General features: G+C 35.5%; 1 long non-coding RNA gene across 1 annotated transcript; it reads right to left on the bottom strand.

The window, feature by feature from the left end:
- Positions 1 to 10,774: 10,774 nt before the first annotated feature.
- LOC136783769 (uncharacterized) lies at positions 10,775 to 12,167 on the bottom strand. The gene is made up of 3 exons (XR_010824321.1): positions 11,944 to 12,167; positions 11,350 to 11,854; positions 10,775 to 11,082 (listed from the first exon to the last, which is right to left on the bottom strand). It is a non-coding gene; the product is annotated as an uncharacterized lncRNA (long non-coding RNA).
- Between the last annotated feature and the right edge of the window lie 3,505 nt (positions 12,168 to 15,672).

The raw sequence follows: 15,672 nt of genomic DNA, 5'->3' as shown, positions 1-15,672 counted from the left end.
AGTACTAGGGGGGGTCACATGGGTTCAATGAGTCCTTATATAGGACTAGGGTGGGTCACATGTTGTCATTGAGTTCTTATATAGGACTAGGGTGCGTCACATGGGGTCATTGAGTACTTATATAGGACCAGGGTGGCTGACCTGGGGTCATTGAGTACTTATATAGGACTAGGGGGGGTCACATGGGGTCATTGAGTACTTATATAGGACTAGGGTTGGTCACATGGGGTCATTCAGTCCTTATATAGGACTAGGGTGGCTGACCTGGGGTCATTGAGTACTTATATAGAACTAGGGTGGGTCACATGGGGTCATTCAGTACTTATATAGGACTAGGGTAAATCATATGGGGTCATTGAGTACTTTTATAGGACTAGGGTGGATCACATGGGGTCATTGAGTACCTATATAGGACTAGGGGGGGTCACATGGGGTCATTGAGAACTTATATAGGACTACGGTGGGTCACATGGGGTCATTGAGTAATTATATAGGACAAGGGGGGGTCACATGGGTTCATTGAGTACTTATATAGGACTAGGGTGGGTCACATGGGGTCATTGAGTACTTATATAGGACTATGGTGGGTCACATGGGGTCATTGAGGACTTATATAGGACTACGGGGGGTCACATGGGGTCATTGAGTACTTATATAGGACTAGGGGGGGGTCACATGGGGTCATTGAGCACTTATATAGGACTAGGAGGGGTCACATGGGGTCATTGAGTACCTATATAGGACTAGGGGGGGTTACATGGGGTCATTGAGTACTTATATAGGACTAGAGGGGGACACATGGGGTCATTGAGTACTTATATAGAACTAGGGTGGGTCACATGGGGTCATTGGGTACTTATATAGGACTAGGGTGGGTCACATGGGGTCATTGAGTACTTATATAGGACTAGGGGGGCCACATGGGGTCACTGAGTACTTATATAGGACAAGGGGGGGTCACATGGGGTCATTGAGTATTTATATAGGACTAGGGTGGGTCACATGGGGTCATTGAGTACTTATATAGGACTAGGGTGGATCACATGGGGTCATTGAGTACTTATATAGGACTAGGGTGGTCACATGGTGTCATTGAGTACTTATATAGGACTAGGGGGGTCACATGGTGTCATTGAGTACTTATATAGGACAAGGGGGGTCACATGGGGTCATTGAGTACTTATATAGGACTAGGGTGGGTCACATGGGGTCATTGAGTTCTTATATAGGACTAGGGTGCGTCACATGTGGTCATTGAGTACTTATATAGGACCAGGGTGGCTGACCTGGGGTCATTGAGTACTTATATAGGACTAGGGGGTGTCACATGGGGTCATTGAGTACTAATATAGGACTAGGGTGGCTTACCTGGGGTCATTGAGTACTTATATAGGACTAGGGGGGGGGTCACATGGTGTCATTGAGTACTTATATAGGACTAGGGTGGGTCACATGGTGTCATTGAGTACTTATATAGGACTAGGGTGGGTCACATGGGGTCATTGAGTACTTATATAGGACAAGGGGGGGTCACATGGGGTCACTGAGTACTTTTATAGGACTAGGGTGGGTCACATGGTGTCATTGAGTTCTTATATAGGACTAGGGTGCGTCACATGGGGTCATTGAGTACTTATATAGGACCAGGGTGGCTGACCTGGGGTCATTGAGTACTTATATAGGACTAGGGGGGGTCACATGGGGTCATTGAGTACTTATATAGGACTAGGGTTGGTCACATGGGGTCATTCAGTCCTTATATAGGACTAAGGTGGCTGACCTGGGGTCATTGAGTACTTATATAGGACTAGGGTGGGTCACATGGGGTCATTCAGTACTTATATAGGACTAGGGTAAATCATATGGGGTCATTGAGTACTTTTATAGGACTAGGGTGGATAACATGTGGTCATTGAGTACCTATATAGGACTAGGGGGGGTCACATGGGGTCATTGAGAACTTATATAGGACTACGGTGGGTCACATGGGGTCATTGAGTCCTTATATAGGACAAGGGGGGGTCACATGGAGTCATTGAGTACTTATATAGGACTAGGGTGACTGACCTGTGGTCATTGAGTACTTATATAGGACTAGAGGGGGTCACATGGGGTCATTGAGTACTTACATAGGACTAGGGTGAGTCACATGGGGTCATTGAGTACTTATATATGACTAGGGTGGGTCACATGGGGTCATTGAGTACTTATATAAGACTAGGGTGGGTCACATGAGGTCATTGAGTACTTATATAGAACTATAGTTGGTCACATGGGGTCATTGAGTACTTATATAGGACTAGGGTGGGTTACATGGGGTCATTGAGTACTTATATAGGACTAGGGGGGTCACATGGGATCATTGAGTTCTTATATAGGACTAGGGTGGATCACATGGGGTCATTGAGTACTTATATAGGACTAGGGTGGTCACATGGGGTCATTGAGTACTTATATAGGACTAGGGGGGTCACATGGGATCATTGAGTTCTTATATAGGACTAGGGTGGATCACATGGGGTCATTGAGTACTTATATAGGACTAGGGTGGTCACATCGGGTCATTGAGTACTTATATAGAACTAGGGTTGGTCACATGGGGTCATTGAGTACTTATATAGGACTAGGGTGGGTCACATGGGGTCATTGAGTACTTATATAGGACTAGGGGGGTCACATGGTGTCATTGAGTACTTATATAGGACTACGGTGGGTCACATGGGGTCATTGAGTAGTTATATAGGACAAGGGGGGGGGTCACATGGGGTCATTGAGTACTTATATAGGACTAGGGGGGGGTCACATGGGGTCATTGAGTACTTATATAGGAATAGGGTGAGTCACATGGGGTCATTCAGTACTTATATAGGACTAGGGTGGATCACATGGGGTCATTGAGTACTTATATAGGACTAGGGTGGTAACATGGGGTCACTGAGTACTTATATAGGACTAGGGTGACTGACCTGTGGTCATTGAGTACTTATATAGGACTAGGGGGGGGTCTCATGGGGTCATTGAGTACTTATATAGGACTATGGGGGGTCATATGGGGTCATTGAGTACTTATATAGGACTAGGGGGGGTCACATGGGGTCATTGAGTACTTATATAGGACTAGGGTGGGTCACATGGCGTCATGGAGAACTTATATAGGACTAGGGTGCGTCACATGGGGTCATTGAGTACTTATATAGGACTAGGGTGGCTGACCTGGGGTCAATGAGTACTTATATAGTACTAGGGGGGGTCACATGGGTTCATTGAGTACTTATATAGTACTAGGGGGGGTCACATGGGTTCATTGAGTACTTATATAGGACTAGGAAGGGTCACATGGGGTCATTGAGTACTTATATAGGACTAGGGGGTGTCACATGGGGTCATTGAGCACTTATATAGGACTAGGAGGGGTCACATGGGGTCATTGAGTACCTATATAGGACTAGGGGGGGTCACATGGGGTCACTGAGAAATTATATAGGACTACGGTGGGTCACATGGGGTCATTGAGTACTTATAAAGGACAAGGGGGGGTCACATGGGGTCATTGAGTACTTATATAGGACTAGAGTGGGTTAAATGGGGTCATTGAGTACTTATATAGGACTAGAGGGTGTCACATGGGGTCATTGAGTACTTATATAGAACTAGGGTGGGTCACATGGGGTCATTGGGTACTTATATAGGACTAGGGTGGGTCACATGGGGTCATTGAGTACTTATATAGGACTAGGGGGGTCACATGGTGTCATTGAGTACTTATATAGGACAAGGGGGGGTCACATGGGGTCATTGAGTACTTATATAGGACTAGGGTGGGTCACATGGGGTCATTGAGTATTTATATAGGACTAGGGTGGGTCACATGGGGTCATTGAGAAGTACACAAGTGTACAGGAATTATTGCCCAGAGATTATGGGAACCGCTTTCAGTTTTGCCGCTGGCTTCTCGCAAAACATGGAGAGGATAACGATTTCATAAATTGTATCTTATTCTCTGACGAAAGCATGTTTGACAAAAATGGTGTTATAAACATGCAAAACGACCATCATTGGGCTGAGAGTAATCCACATGTAATAAGAGAACAGAAATCTCAATACAAATGGTCGGTAAATCTCTGGGCAGGCATCGTCGGACGATATTTGGTAAGTTTCTAACACTTATTCACGTTTCTTAAATGCTAATAATGCTTGCAACTGAAGTTCGTTGTGAATTGTTTACAGATTGGACCGTACATCCTACCATCTCGATTGTCGGGAGACATTTATGCCGAATTTCTAAATAATCAGCTTCCAGACCTTCTGGAAGATGTTCCTCTAGAAATTCGGCAGAAAATGTGGTTCCAGCACGACGGAGCAGCTCCGCATAACGCGGCCACTGCGAAAGGCGTGCTGCACCGCAAGTTTCCCGGCAAATGGATCGGCCGTGGTGGTCCCATCCCTTGGCCTGCTAGATCTCCTGATCTGAATCCATTAGATTTCTTCTTTTGGGGGGCCTTGAAAGAAAAGGTCTACACGGGAAGACATCTAATGCGGGATCAGGAAGAACTAGCAGCGCGATTGGATGTGGCTATCAAGGAGATCACACCTGAGATGGTAGCCACTGTCCAAGCAAATCTTCTCCGACGAGCAAGGGCGTGCATCGATGCTGAAGGTGGACATATGGAGCACATTTACAATGCTGCCCATCCTTGAAGTTGCTCCATAAAATCAGGTAAATAAACATTTGATTACGCAATATTTTCATTAAATAGGCTAATCGTCAACGACGCGAATATTCGGCTATAGCTTCTTTTTCTCGCTTACAGTCAATGATCGACAGATATGCACAGCTGAGCGCTCATTGACTGGAGCATAGTATTGGTTTAAAGTGTTCAATCCTCATAGAATTTAATATACATTATCTCGAATTGCCCATTAATTATTTGGCATCGGAAATTAAATGGTATGGGGACGCACACAATAACAGTTAACCAAGATTCTCCGTAGGTAATTTGCGCGTACGCGTTAGTTTCTGCGCGGAACGCGAATTAAATCTCAAAAATTCCAGCTAATCAATAAAAAAGCAAAACAGCTAACCGGCAGCAACTTCTCAACGAATCCGAAAAAATCAATAAAAGGGGAGAGTGAAACGTCATAGCAGCAACTTCTCTCTTATACTTGCACTTGCCACACGTACATACCAATACTACTGCAATCATATGTAAAATCAATAATTGCATACAAAATTTAATCTTTAATATATCCTTAACCAGTGGCTAGATTTTAAAACGGCTAACGGCGTTCTCCTTAGAAAAGTCTCAGGAATCACCCGTTTAAAGGAAGTGCGGCGTTAACGTTCCACCCTGTATAACAATATTAAATTATTGGCTGCTGCAGCCTTTTGTAGGTGCTGCAACTGCTCCGGATCTTCCGCCAATTTTGCCATTCTCCCTGGCAAGAATACCCAATCGGCTGTTGACAGCTTTACAATGATTTCATTCCATATTTTGTCATAATTTTGTCCACTTCGGAAATATCGTACTCTTGATTTTCCGTCAAGCTATTTAATTTCACAAAATTTTTTGGAATGACGCTTCCCAATTCATTGATTTTATTGAAATTCATTTTTATCTCTATGAAAAAAAAATGATTAGTCTCATTAAAGTTAAAAACTCAATTAAATAATGCATGTACTAATCGAATGAAAAAAAAATATACTTACCTTTTTTTTATGTAACAAACAAGTTTCTTTTTAATGAGTTTAATCACACACTTATTTTTTTGTTAATACGTCAAGCATCCGTGGTACTGTTATGCAGCTCTCGTTTAACAGGCTGACTTTTTATACGAACGATATTATCGTATATTAAGCGTATTTAATTTCAATGTTTGGAAGGGGTAATTTTTATTTATTTTTTTTATTTGCGATGAATTTCCATTGTGATTGACTTATCACATTATAACTCAATAGAAAAAAATCGATATTATCGTATTTCTTGGAAAGAGTAATTTTCTAAGATTTTCTTACTTGCGATGAATTTCCATTGTGATTGTAACCTATAGGTTAAAGACAATAGGAAAAAAAATATCTCTATACGGAGATTATTCGAAGGGTATGGTTCTTCTTATTTTGATTAAGAAAGAATTAACTCCTTATCACATGTAACTTTATATTTTAAAAACCGATAAAGACTTTCTCTCGACGGGATATCCTCGGTGGAGCAGCATTCAGTCCTCAATCCGATACGGCGACATTTTACAGAACGGTTTAGAAGTTTTCATATTGAACGGTTGGCAACAAAGATGGCGTAATGGAAAAAACATAGATTGGAAACTGACTATTGAAATTGCTATATCATTTTAAGTATGTGTTAGTATTGTGCGACATAATTGTTTAAATGGGTTAAGTAAGAAGTAAACACAAATTTTTTGAGCAAAAGTGATTTATGGTAAATCATAACAACTGATTAATTAATCAAAAATGGATCAGATAAGTTAATCCCTGTTTCAGTTAATATATCTATTATTACATAAACTATATAAAGTGTAGAATATATTTCTTTGTTAAAAAGTTTATAAATTTTACAGGTTAATGGATAAGCAAAGGGATTTGAAGTATTGAAATGAATCCAGAAAATTATTATTTCTTTTTATTAATTTTTAATGTAAGAAAATAAGTAATATCTTTTTAATGTATATTATTATTAGCTAATAATTTACTCAATTTTGCTTAAATTTACAGATAATAGAACACTGAAAGGGGAGATGAAGGTGCCATAAAGGAACAATGGTGACATGAATACAAAGAAAAAGAACTGAGAGAATAGGATTCATAAATCACCAAAAGGGCAAATTAAGTAAAAACGAGAAGTTTTAATTAAAAAAGACATAATCTACTCATAAGAAAGCCATTCCAACCAATACAATGTCTACTGTTAAGCAGTGTTCTCAGTGCGTACAAAGAATGTGGAAACTTATAATGCCTGAAAATCAGTTAAGTATCCTCAGCAGTGTAGTTGCTTTGCATGTATATGTGTGCGTTTGATGTAATTAATCATACAATTATTGTGCTGAAAATGTACTTTGTTTCTTTGTAATAATTTTCTTATAATTAGATTTACAAAATGTATGGCTAATCCTCTTTTGAATATGTAATATATAGACCATGTAAGTTTTCAGTTAATGAAAGGACGTTGTTTCAAATATGTGAATCAAAGGCGATTAAATTAAAATTGAATTAAAACATCTGAAAAGCAAAAACTTACGCTTGCTTTATTTAAAAACAACAGCTATAGGATGCAAAGATTAAGAATAGGTGGTGAATCTAGGAAGGAATTGTGTACGGTATGCTTCAACTTATTTATGAATCTACAACTATATATTAAAATTTGAAAACTAATTTTCTTTATGAATAATCTACTGTTTTAATTTAGAATTTCGAGCCGAGTAATGTACCAGAATATGAAAGCAAAATATCAAATACAGAGAGGCGAGTGGATGAAAGAAGTAATTTGGCTCTCAATAAAGGAGAACAAAAGCTTTCTCTTCTAAAATTATTGGCTTAAAAAATAGAAGACAAGTGTTTTGAAGTGATAATTTTTAATTGGACATGAACGCAGCTATTTGTATAAGTAAAACAGGAGAAACGTCAGATAAGCTAATATTTGTTATAATTAATACATCTATTGTTAATGTAATGTAGAACGAATGACTTTGTTAAAATATTTATAAATTTTACAGGTAATTCTAGGATTATCGAACATGATTCAAATTCTGAGATAGCAAGAAACCTGGCCTTGGAATCTGCAGTATATTTTTAAAACGCTACTATGGAAATTATGCTCTACTATTTCTTGACCAACTTTCTAAATAATTGGACATTGAAAGAAGAGACGAAGATGCTATAGTGAAACAATACTGGCATGAATACGAAGAAAAGTAATAGAAATAATGAATGATATAAATACACCAGGAGATCATTTTGACAAAAAATTAGACATTTTAATTGAAAAATTTACTTTTCTCATAAAAACATCATTGGAACGAACGCATTGTGCTTATCAGCAAACGGTGTATGTATCAAATCATTATAATAGTTGCTATTATAGTAATATATTGAGTTATCTTAAAAAACAATGTCATAAATATAAAGCTTTTTAAAAGTTTTAAAATAAAAAAATAAGTATTACTTCCACAAAACATTTTAATTACTATTGTTAATAACAACAAATCTTATCTCACTATTATAATTTAAGTACAAATTTTTTAAAGAAATTAATTTATTCAAAACTTCTATTTCTTTATTACTGTTTATTTTGATAATAGGCATTGTTCCATTTTGTGTTTTAATTGGTGTTTCTTTATTCGCTATATTTATATTATATAATGTCTGTTTCATATTGTTTTTTTCAGTTTCTTTTAAATATTTTATTTCTTCTGTTTCATCTAATATTTGCAATATACATTTTTCTTTTTCCATGATGTTAGAGTTTTCTGTGATATCATCTATGTTTTTATATATTTTATTAATCTCTTCATTTCTTTCTTTTGAAATCTTGTTTATCTCTCGTTGTTTGTAGGTTCCAGTTTTTATGCTGTGTATAATATTTCTGTTTTCCTTTAGTAATAGCTTGATTTGGCCTGTAAAGTGTGAAAACGCAACAAATCTTATGAAAAAGGAAATAAAATGTATTACTTTGGTACCAAAATCTACCTAATAATGAGAAGGATTCAAAAATCATGTTAACCACATAGGAAATGTCACCTACTAATAGAGAATAGGTATAAACATTATTTGTATTATATATTATAAAAAATATTCTTACTCAGGAAGAGGGTAGGGTGAGGAGCTTTTCCTAAGCTTTTGCTTAGTACACTATGATAATTTTCACATTTATTGTTTGTCCTATGTTTCAATTTGTGAACTGAAAAATTTTCTGGGCCTATCTTTTTTAGCCAAAATTTTTCAAAATATGCAAAATATAAGTTGAAATAGGATCCAAAACGTTTATTAACATCAGTTTTTAATAAATTAAAAACCTCGACAATTTGCTTTGCTGGTAATAATGCTAAAGATATTATTTTCTTTATGACTATGAAATATTCGGGATAAGTGAGCTTATTTTTTTTTCTATTGATTATGTTCAATGATTGCGCTTTCTTCATTAAAGCCTATGAAACAATGTATCATACAACATGAATCAAATTTCTAATATAAATAATAAAGTGATATAGTCGAGATAAAATGAATTTTTTGATTAATGTATTACATACTTGAGCAAAATGGAAGAAGCAGTGCGTAGTTTTTATATTTAGATATACTGTTCTTAAAGAATTACTTAAACCTATTTCATAATCTGTCATTGCTACTTTAGGATGTAATTGAGGAAATTTAGATTTAAAGAAATTGAAAACTTCTATATAGTTTTCTTGCATTTTGTTATTCATTATGATCCACATGCATGGTAAAACCTGTTGAAAATATGCAGAAAGAATTGAATATAATATAAGAAAATATTGTTATTTAAAGTATCAGTATATCAGATAAAATACGATTATAAAATATAAATTTACTTTATCTGAATCATCATCAATGCTAATTAGCACAGTTATTAACTGCAAGTTTTTATCTTTTAAATTTGGGACGGATTTAAATGTTCCATCGATAAAAATATTTTCGCCGTTTATAGTATTAATAAATTGCTCATCATAAAAAATGAGGCTATAATAATTCAAATTTTGTATAATTTTAATACTTATTGTATAATTCTCAGTATTATTTCTGTATTTTAATATATCTTTATTTCTAATTAAATTTTCTCCCAGTTCTTTTAGTGTTCCATTGTTTAATTTAATATTCTGTATATTTTGTGTATTCTTTATATATCTTTGTATCGTTCTTCTACACGAGGGAAAATTAACCACATTATTCATTTCTGGCTGACTGTTTTAAATAAAAAAAAAAGTTATTAATTATGATGTTTAGCTTGGAAATACAAATATAATTACTTCGTTATTGCAGCATTGTATAAATCTTTTGGTTTTGTTCCTCGTGTTTGTGTCATTCCTAAGACATTTTTGTAAAATTCCCTTTTCTTGTTCTTTTTTTCATCGGGCTCATGATTATGCGATCCTTCTGAACTTTTAAAATTATTGTCATGAAAAATGCCATGAGCTTTACAACCTAACTGTTTATATTTTATACAGTTTAAATATCTAAAGATATATTCAAATTTTTATAAGTAACTTAACCTTTATTTATTTTTTTTAATAAATAGAAAACTTACATTCTTTCATTTTTCGTCTTGGTAATATAGTAACGAAATCCACCGAACATCCAAATTTTTCGGCTAGATTTCGTGTTCTTTGGGTTATTCATCTTATGTGAACAATTATAAATGTTAACTATAAATTTAAATTCAGGCAACTGTAAACATTAACTATATATATTCGGTATATATAAGAAGGGGCAGAGAAAGAGGGGTTGAAGAAAGTATGTACAATATGGTTCAGAAAATATATATTTTAAATAAATAAAACAAAAATATGCATAAATGTCTTAGATACGTATTCATTTTGAATTTATTTTTAGATCATTTTTTCGATTAACATGACATATATATATTTTTTTTAAATGAAAATTTTGATAATAAAAATTGCACAAAGTTGTAGTCGAACATATAATTTTTAAAGTTACAAAATGTTTTTCAAAAATGACTTTAACAATAAATATACCGATGAATTTATTACATCCATATATTTACATTTGAAAAAAATCTTCTGCACGCTAAATAAAGGCTATAATTTGATGTAAAGAGTAAAAACCAATGTGCAGAGCCCTGTGAGATGCATCTTATAATATATATATAGGATAATATTATTTTCGTTAATCAATCAATCATGTATATCAAAAGTATTGCTTTCAAGCTCAAAGGTAATAAATTATAATGTAAATTATTTTTAAGTTTCATAAACATTATCTTGAGTAAAATAAACTATTATTGTCTTTTCCAAAATAAAGGGCTTCGATTATGTACTTTTTAGTCTGTATTTCATTTTTGGTTTTTATATTCTAGTGCATCAACTGATCTCCAAAACCTAAAAAAAAAAATTGAAATTAATAATGCATTAAAAAAATTTGATCTACGACATTAAGGCAAAGAACCAGAAATAATTCTAAACATCAAGTACATTGCTATGAAAAGTTAATTATTAATACTGATTTGCTAAGTTTACAGATTACTTCTGGGTTGGAATACAATAAACTGACTTTCTCATGAGAAAAGTAAATTTTTCAATTAAAATGTCTAATTTTTTGTCAAAATGATCTCCTGGTGTATTTATATCATTCATTATTTCTATTACTTTTCTTCGTATTCATGCCAGTATTGTTTCACTATAGCATCTTCGTCTCCTCTTTCAATGTCCAATTATTTAGAAAGTTGGTCAAGAAATAGTAGAGCATAATTTCCATAGTAGCGTTTTAAAAATATACTGCAGATTCCAAGGCCAGGTTTCTTGCTATCTCAGAATTTGAATCATGTTCGATAATCCTAGAATTACCTGTAAAATTTATAAATATTTTAACAAAGTCATTCGTTCTACATTACATTAACAATAGATGTATTAATTATAACAAATATTAGCTTATCTGACGTTTCTCCTGTTTTACTTATACAAATAGCTGCGTTCATGTCCAATTAAAAATTATCACTTCAAAACACTTGTCTTCTATTTTTTAAGCCAATAATTTTAGAAGAGAAAGCTTTTGTTCTCCTTTATTGAGAGCCAAATTACTTCTTTCATCCACTCGCCTCTCTGTATTTGATATTTTGCTTTCATATTCTGGTACATTACTCGGCTCGAAATTCTAAATTAAAACAGTAGATTATTCATAAAGAAAATTAGTTTTCAAATTTTAATATATAGTTGTAGATTCATAAATAAGTTGAAGCATACCGTACACAATTCCTTCCTAGATTCACCACCTATTCTTAATCTTTGCATCCTATAGCTGTTGTTTTTAAATAAAGCAAGCGTAAGTTTTTGCTTTTCAGATGTTTTAATTCAATTTTAATTTAATCGCCTTTGATTCACATATTTGAAACAACGTCCTTTCATTAACTGAAAACTTACATGGTCTATATATTACATATTCAAAAGAGGATTAGCCATACATTTTGTAAATCTAATTATAAGAAAATTATTACAAAGAAACAAAGTACATTTTCAGCACAATAATTGTATGATTAATTACATCAAACGCACACATATACATGCAAAGCAACTACACTGCTGAGGATACTTAACTGATTTTCAGGCATTATAAGTTTCCACATTCTTTGTACGCACTGAGAACACTGCTTAACAGTAGACATTGTATTGGTTGGAATGGCTTTCTTATGAGTAGATTATGTCTTTTTTAATTAAAACTTCTCGTTTTTACTTAATTTGCCCTTTTGGTGATTTATGAATCCTATTCTCTCAGTTCTTTTTCTTTGTATTCATGTCACCATTGTTCCTTTATGGCACCTTCATCTCCCCTTTCAGTGTTCTATTATCTGTAAATTTAAGCAAAATTGAGTAAATTATTAGCTAATAATAATATACATTAAAAAGATATTACTTATTTTCTTACATTAAAAATTAATAAAAAGAAATAATAATTTTCTGGATTCATTTCAATACTTCAAATCCCTTTGCTTATCCATTAACCTGTAAAATTTATAAACTTTTTAACAAAGAAATATATTCTACACTTTATATAGTTTATGTAATAATAGATATATTAACTGAAACAGGGATTAACTTATCTGATCCATTTTTGATTAATTAATCAGTTGTTATGATTTACCATAAATCACTTTTGTTCAAAAAATTTGTGTTTACTTCTTACTTAACCCATTTAAACAATTATGTCGCACAATACTAACACATACTTAAAATGATATAGCAATTTCAATAGTCAGTTTCCAATCTATGTTTTTTTCATTACGCCATCTTTGTTGCCAACCGTTCAATATGAAAACTTCTAAACCGTTCTGTAAAATGTCGCCGTATCCTCAAACCTTCAACAGTACACATTAAAAAATCATAGAAATTTAATCGATCGTTGACCTTGATGGATTTAGCACTTCGTTATTTTTTTCTGGAAGCATTTAAGTTTGCTTTATTTAAATTTTCGTTACTTTCCTGATTTACTTGGTGCATGCCTTCAACAATGCAGTACACATTGAAAAATCATAGATAATTAATCGATCGTTGAAATTGATGGATTTAGTACTTCGTTGTTTTTTGTCTGGAGCATTTAAGTTTGCTTTATTTAAATTTTCGTTACTTTCCTGATTTACTTGGTGCATTGTGAGGATAAAATCTAAGGAAGGAGGAGGATGAAAATCCATCTGTACCTACTACTTCTTTTTCATCGATGAAAGACGTGCTGAATTTTTGTAAGTATACTTGCTTTGTTAAAAAATAGAGCTATTACTATGCGAAAAGTAACATGATTTCAATTATGTATAAGGTGAGAAATATTGGCTACGCAATCGGAGTCTTTCGTCACGGGAACACAAGCTGCGCGCAAATCGAGCCTGAGGTAGACCTTACTTCGACGAGGCAAAGTGGACCATTTTGACTTTAGATGGAAGAACTAATCAAAACGCAGAGCCCAGCTATCTCGCTGCAGATTATAAGAAAAAAAAAATGAAAAAATTGAAGATTGTGAAAAATATATATATTTTAAATAATAAATTGCGTTTTTTATGCCGCAAGGCTGTTTCACCAAAATCTACGTATATTTATACGATCCCTCAAATCCTTTAATAATAAATTAATTTTACAATATGTGTTCTCTCTCTCTCTCTCTCTCTCTTATATCTCTCGCGTAAAGGGCTGGGACGTTTGGCGGACCCGTTGCGAACACCGGCTGTAATTTTTCATTTGAAATTAGGCATACCAATGGATGAAATAACAAAATAGGCCGATAGGCGCGCGATGTACTACACAATTTATAAAATGGAATTTAGATTCGCAAACTTCTTATAAAATTATTCCACGTTATCAGTACCAAAAGAACTAACGATATAAATAAACCTTTTTGTTAAAGGCTAAACAATTGGAGTGTCACGTGATTAATTTTCCCCCACCACCGGGGTGTCACGTGATTATTTTTCCCCCACCACCCTGGAGTGGGGGCAATCCCCCTCCGCTAAGAAGAGGGGGTATTTCCCCTACCTCCCCTTCCCCCGCGAAACCCCGACCCCCTCGCCATCCGGGCCAGAATCCCTATAGCCACACTACTTACTTATAAAGGGGCTAGGGTAACTCACTTAGGGCCAGGGAGTACATATATGGGATTAGGATAACTCACATGCGGTCAGAGTGTACATATAAAGGGGCTAGGATAACTCACTTGGGGTAAGGGAGTATTTATAAAGGGGCTAGGGTAACTCACTTGGCTTCAGGGAGTACTTATATGAGACTAGGGTAACACACTTGGGGTCAGGGAGTACTTATAAAGGGCTAGGGTAACTCACTTAGGGTCAGGGAGTACATATATGGGACTAGGGTAACTCACTTGCGGTCAGAGAGTACATATAAACGGGGCTAGGATAACTCACTTGTGGTCAGCGAGTACTTATAAAGGTGATATGGTAACTCACATGGGGTCAGAGAGTACTTATATGGGACTAGGGTAACACACTTGCGGTCAGAGAGTACATATAACGGGGCTAGGATAACTCACTTGGGGTCAGGGAGTACATTTATGGGACTAAGGTAACAAACTTGGGGTCAGGGAGTACTTAAAAAGGGGCTAGGGTGACTCATTTGGGGTCAGGGAGTACCTCTTTGGGACTAGGCTAACTCACTTGGGTTCAGGGTGTACTTATATGAGACTAGGGTAACACACTTGGGGTCAGGGAGTACTTATAAAGGGGCCAGAATAACTCACTTGCGGTCAGAGAGTACATATAAAGGGGCTAGGATAACTCACTTGGGGAAAGGGAGTACATTTATGGGACTTAGGAAACACACTTGGGGTCAGGGAGTACTTATAAAGGGGCTAGGGTAACTCACTTTGGGTCAAAGAGTACTTATATGGGACTAGGGTAACTCACTTAATGTCTGTGAGTACTTATATGGGACCAGGGTAACTCACTTGGGGCCAGGGTGTACTTTTAAAGGGGCTAGAATAACTCACTTGCTGTCAGAGAGTACATATAAAGGGGCTAGGATAACTCACTTGGGGTCAGGGAGTACATTTATGGGACTAAGGTAACACACTTGGTGTCAGGGAGTACTTAAGTAGTGTGGCTATAGGGATTCTGGGACCGGGATGGCGAGGGGGTCGGGGTTTCGCGGGGGAAGGGGAGGTGGGGGAAATACCCCCACTTCTTAGCGGAGGGGGATTGCTCCCACTCCAGGGTGATGGGGGAAAAATAATCACGTGACACCCCGGTGGTGTGGGAAAATTAATCACGTGACACTCCAATTGTTTAGCCTTTAACAAAAAGGTTTATTTATATCGTTAGTTCTCTTGGTACTGATAACGTAGTATAATTTTATAAGAAGTTTGCGAATCTAATTTCCATTTTATGAATTGTGTAGTACATCGCGCGCCTATCTGCCTATTTTGTTATTTCATCCATTGGTATGCCTAATTTCAAATGAAAAATTCCAGAAGGTGTT

This window comes from Prorops nasuta, unplaced genomic scaffold (assembly GCF_024137725.1).
Source record: "Prorops nasuta isolate Cenicafe-Biocafe unplaced genomic scaffold, Cenicafe_Pnas_1.2 PNAS00035, whole genome shotgun sequence".
Lineage (NCBI taxonomy): Eukaryota > Metazoa > Arthropoda > Insecta > Hymenoptera > Bethylidae > Prorops > Prorops nasuta.
The sequence above is the reverse complement of the archived record's forward strand: the minus strand, read 5'-3'. Positions and strand labels throughout refer to the sequence as shown.